The 5,698-nt window shown below is 41.9% G+C and overlaps 1 pseudogene; it reads left to right on the top strand.

Annotated features, from left to right (window-relative positions):
- Positions 1 to 237: 237 nt before the first annotated feature.
- On the top strand, positions 238 to 809 carry LOC113929249 (annotated as a pseudogene).
- Positions 810 to 5,698: the final 4,889 nt, after the last annotated feature.

Here is a 5,698-nt window from a genome sequence, read left to right as displayed (position 1 = left end):
GTGGTCCTATCCTTTATTTATTTATTCATTCATTCATTCATTCATTCATTCATTCTTATAATGAACACTTATGAAACCACTAATCAGGGGCGCGTGTCCCCTGTGGAGTGGGCGGAGGGGCCCGGGGCGCCCGCGGGGTGGGGGTGGGGGTGGGGGTGGGGGTGGGGGGGGGAGGGCGGCCGGGGTCCTGTGCCCGCGTGCCCGCGGGGCCCTGAGCCGACCTGTTGCCCGCAGGCCATGGCCCACCAGGAGCGCATGTTCATCACCATCAAGCTGGATGGTGTGCAGCGCGGCCTGGTGGGCGAGATCATCAAGCGCTCCGAGCAGAAGGGGTTCCGCCTTGTGGCCATGAAGTTCCTGCAGGCCTCTGAGGAGCTCCTGCAGCAGCACTACCTTGACCTGAAGGACAGTCCCTTCTTCCCGGGGCTGGTGAAGTACATGCACTCCGGTCCTGTTGTGGCCATGGTCTGGGAGGGACTGAATGTGGTGAAGACAGGGTGAATGATGCTTGGGGAGACCAACCCCATGGATTCTAAGCCCAGCACCATTCGTGAGGACTTCTGCATTCAAGTTGGCAGGAACATCATTCATGGCAGTGATTCAGTAAAAAGTGCAGAGAAAGAAATCAGCCTCTGGTTTAAGCCTGAAGAGTTGGTTAACTACAAGTCTTGTGCTTTTGGCTGGATCTATGAATAAACGGTGGACAAAGCCTCAGTCCCCTTTGGCACCACTTGACATGGCCCTGGACACACCTCTTCATTCCAGTGACTTGGAAGTAATGGCATCAATCTTTCCTTTCTAAAACGTACTTACCAATAAAGCCTTTGGAAACTGGGAAAAAAAAAAAAAAAAGCACTAATCAATCCCAAAACTAAAACACTGACAGTAGCTTATATCCACTTCTGTGCTCCTCTCCTATCCTGTCAACTTGCCCCCATAATATAGCCATTATCCTAAAATGTGTGTTTACCTTACATATATGCCATGTGATAAATGTTTTTTCCATATGTGAGTATTTATACACACACACGTATATGCCTAAACAATTTATTTTGGTGGTTTTTGAACTGTATAAAGCACTACAGGCTGTAGGTAACTTCTGGGATTTGATTTTTTTTTAACATAACTTGTATTTCTAAGATCCATCCATGTTGTTGCATTATTACTGCTATATAATATTTCATTAGTTATTTATGCTCGTGTTGATGGGTATTTGAGTCTTTTCTGGGTTTTTTTGCTATTTACAAGTAATGCTCTAATGAACTTTTTGTACACATCTACTGATGCATATGTGCAGGAGTTTCTCTTGGCTGTGTCCTCAGGAATAGGACTGATGGGAGTATATTAATGTTCCCTTCTGCAAAGTAAGCACACATTATTTTTCGAAGTGGTTATATATTCCCACTTGTAATACGTAAGAAAACTTCTTGATCCATATCCTTTCAACACGTGATATTGTCAGGCTTGTTGATTTTTGCAGATTAAATAAATGAAAAATGTTATCTCTTTGTGGTGTTGATTTATGTTTCTCTGATTAGTAATGAGGTTAAGCATCCTCTTGGATGCATGCTGGCTATAAATACTTTCTAGGCTGTGTAATGCCTATCCAGGTCTTTTGCCCATTTAAAAATTGAGTTGTTTTTACTTTTCTTTCTCAGATTTGGTAAGTTAGGCAGATGCAAAATCAGTGAAGGCTTCAAAGATCTGAACACACAACTAATAACTTTCATTTAATGGGCATAAATAGAATTCTCTAACCAATAATTGGAGAGCACACATGGAACATTTCCAAAAACAGATCATTTGCTAGGTCATGTATTTCAACACATTTTAAGGAACAGTTACTACAACATAGTAAGAAATTAATAACCAAAAGTATGTTAAAAGAAATCTTGATATATTTGGAAATCTAAAAGTAGCTCTAAGTGACTCGTGAAAAAAATCAAGTTACCTTACCTTAATTACCAGCATCGTCTACCCGCTCTTCCCTCCAGCATGTAAGGCCTACCTAGGAGCAGAGCAGGCCGCTAAGGGGCCTGGCCCTTTCGTCCCATTCTGGCTGTCCATTGCATCTCATGTACCATTTCCCTCAGACTGCTGCACCAGAACACGGAATGCTGCACCAGAATCAGATCACACACCAGCTTAGAACACTGACTCTCAAAGCCGTCACCTCCCATAAGCTTAGAAAGAGGGACAGATGTAATGATGTTTATATAATTTATCTTTTTAGACCAAGTAGAAATAGACCTTCAGGAATAACATCTCACCTAAAATTTCTGTAAGAATTAGTAAGGATAATGTCAGTTCCTGCCCCATCTTCTGCTTTGTATGGCACAGTAAGGGGGTAAGATGTTAACTATACAATAGAGAGTTTGCTTCCCTTCCCATGCCATCTCAAAGTACACAAGGGTTTACACTGTATAGTTGATTTGGAAGTTTTCCAGATACAAATACTGGCTATCCCCATTTTTAAGCTTGAAGAAAGCAGCACAAATTCTACCCTTTTTTCATATGGCCACACAGCTCAAATTTCAAGACTTTCTATGGGAGTGGCCCTTTAACCCTATCTCTTGTAAATATAGTAAATCTATTTTCTCCTGCTACATAAATCTCATGGATTTTGCCCAACTTGCATTTTCTCTAAGGTAGGTACAATAGCACAAGAAAGAACCTACAAGAAGGAAAACAGAAGGTCAGCGCCTGAGTCTGTTGGTGGCTGCTATACAAGGAGAGCACACCTAGGTCTTCCTCAACACCACTGACGCTTACACTTCAGGGTTCTTCACTCTCTGAAGGCCCTGGTGGGGACCCTAGCAACTTTGAATTTGTGATTTTGTATTCTTTTTCTTAAAGAGAAACTGCAAATTGTGTAAGCTTACAGCTCCACAAAAGCTGGCTCGGTCTCTGAACACGGACATTATCAAAATACATAAATAGAGCTCCCATACAATCCAGCAATTGCACTACTGGGTATTTACCCCAAAGATACAAATGTAGGGATCTGAAGGGGTGTGTGCACCCCGATGTTTATAGCAGCAACGTCCACAATAGCCAAACTGTGGAAAGAGCCAAGATGTCCATTGACAGATGAATGGATAAAGAAGATGTGGTATACACACACACACACACACACACACACACACACACACACACACACACACACACACACGATGGAATATTATGCAGCCATCAAAAGGAATGAAATCTTGCCATTTGCAACGACGTGGATGGAATGCTGAGCGAAATAAGTCAATCAGAGAAAGACATGTATCATATGACCTCACTGATACGAGGAATTCTTAATCTCAGGAAACAAACTGAGGGTTACTGGAGTGGTAGGGGGTGGGAGGGATGGAGCGGCTGGGTGATAGACATTGGGGAGGGTATGTGCTATGGTGAGCGCTGTGAATTGTGCAAGACTGTTGAATCACAGATCTGTACCTCTGAAACAATACATTGTCTTAAAAAAAAAAAAGTTAGCAGGAGGGGAAGAATGAAGGGGGGGAAACCGGAGGGGGAGATGAACCATGAGAGATGATGGACTCTGAAAAACAAACTGAGGGTTCTAGAGGGGAGGGGGGTGGGAGGATGGGTTAGTCTGGTGATGGGTATTAAAGAGGGCACATTCTGCTTGGAGCACTGGGTGTCATACGCAAATAATGAATCATGGAACACTACATCAAAAAACTAATGATGTAATGTATGATGATTAACATAACATAAAAAAAAGAATTAGCACTATTAAAAAAAATACATATAAAGCTCAAGTCCATTTCATACTAGGAAAACTCCTATTTGGTGCTGGGCCAAGCTCTGGAAGAAAGCCTAGGCCATCCTCAGTCTGAGGTTGGAAGAGGCCGGGCCGACTTGGGTTTAGAAATCAAAACAAGTAATTTCAACTAGGAAAATGTTCCATTATGTTACACTTTTCTTTCTTTCTTTCACTTTCACCAGCCTTTGCTGAAGAGTCAGTATAAAAAATACACAACATTGAAATAACACAGTTACTTTTAATAACAGATTATTTTCTTGCAGACTTCTTGAAAAGTGCTAAAATAACATTTCATAAAGACTAAATTCTAGGTTTATCTACAAAATAGGTTAGTACTGGCTACATTTCATCATTTTGTTTTGTCTTAGAGTGTGTGGTAGCTCTTCTTTATAGGTCTGTCTCAATCTCTGCTCCAATTCAGTTCGGGACTGTGAGCCAAAAAGCCCAAGAAGGACCTTAATCAGATCACACATCAGCTTAGAATAGTGATTTTAGTGATTTGGACATCTGGCCACTTGGAACTGGATAAAGGCCACCAACTCACTTGACAAAAGCCACTGAACATCTGTCAGTATGGAAATAGCTCTTCTAGCTGACCCTGAATCAGATTTCAATAGCCAGGCTCACAATGAAAGGACATCTCTTCTCCTTCTATTATCCAGATAAGTTGGTGCCAACCAGAAATATCCTAGCAGTATTCTACCAATGATACAATGATGGTTAATTCATTGTCTCTTTCACCTGTACTTTTGCCTTACTGTAAGACATGTACAAAGGTGATGTTAAAAATATTGAGCAGTACGTGTGGCTCAGGCACTGAAGCAGGGTCCTGGAGAGATTCTGTATGGAGATCTTGGGAAGAGGGTCCCAGGGAAGGGAGGAGGGGGACCGGAGGGTGGAAGGAACATGCGGGTTCAAAGAAGCTATTGTTTAATCAATGGTATGGTGATATTTCAATACTTTAACAAGCAGTATGGCGATACCTATGTGAACCAACTAAACTAGACTTGGACAGAGAAAAAAAGTTCCATTGATGGCCACTCCCCCAAAGCATACCACAGATAGGTGGTGGAAGGTTTGAGCTATAGTCTGGCTCAAATAGGGAAGCATGTAGGGGAAAATTTCGGAGTCTATGAGGCAATGTTGTTAGTTGCTGCGAAAGCAATATTTATTAAACTTTTTTTCATATGTATATGACATGCTATGCTGCACTTAGAGCCAGGCAAGAAGTGGCCTTGTTCTGGGACATGCACTCTAGAGGACCCTATAAACACACACACACACACACACACACACACGCACACGCACACGCACACACACACACACACACACACACACACACACACACACACTTTATTAGGAACACGTGTACCTCATTCACTTAGGATCCAGTACTCATTGCTGACATAGGAATCCCAAATCCTACGCATCAGCTTATATGCCTAACACCTTTCAGCCCCCAGGAAACACTTTTTCATGTGGCCTACCTTGTGTCCTCAAAACAAAAAGCACCTGCATGCAAATGCTGAGAAGAGCTGTGGGTTGTGCCACTGCCAGCTTCAGAGATGGACACTGCTTTTGAGTGCAGGGGGATTTAAGTGGCTGAAGTGCTTAGGTAAGAGAAAAGACAAATTAATTAACTTGTCAAATCCTTCTTGTCAGCATGAATGCAGTAAACTCTTAAACTATGAAGTGTTGTTTCCCAGTAGTGCTAAGCACCCATTTTCTCACTTCTCTTCCATGTTCCAGTTGAGTTCCAATTTTTGGTTCACAAGTTAGTGCAGTATTTGCAATGGTTGCACATGGTGGCTTAGGAACATTTTACAGTATTAACTAATTCATATTACTCTCAGTTACGTATTTATCTTTGTATATAAATATACATAAAGAGAGATGTATTTGTCTAGACATACATGTGAAAGT

The sequence above is a fragment of the Zalophus californianus genome, chromosome 5 (assembly GCF_009762305.2).
Source record: "Zalophus californianus isolate mZalCal1 chromosome 5, mZalCal1.pri.v2, whole genome shotgun sequence".
Classification (NCBI taxonomy): domain Eukaryota; kingdom Metazoa; phylum Chordata; class Mammalia; order Carnivora; family Otariidae; genus Zalophus; species Zalophus californianus.
The sequence above is the reverse complement of the archived record's forward strand: the minus strand, read 5'-3'. Positions and strand labels throughout refer to the sequence as shown.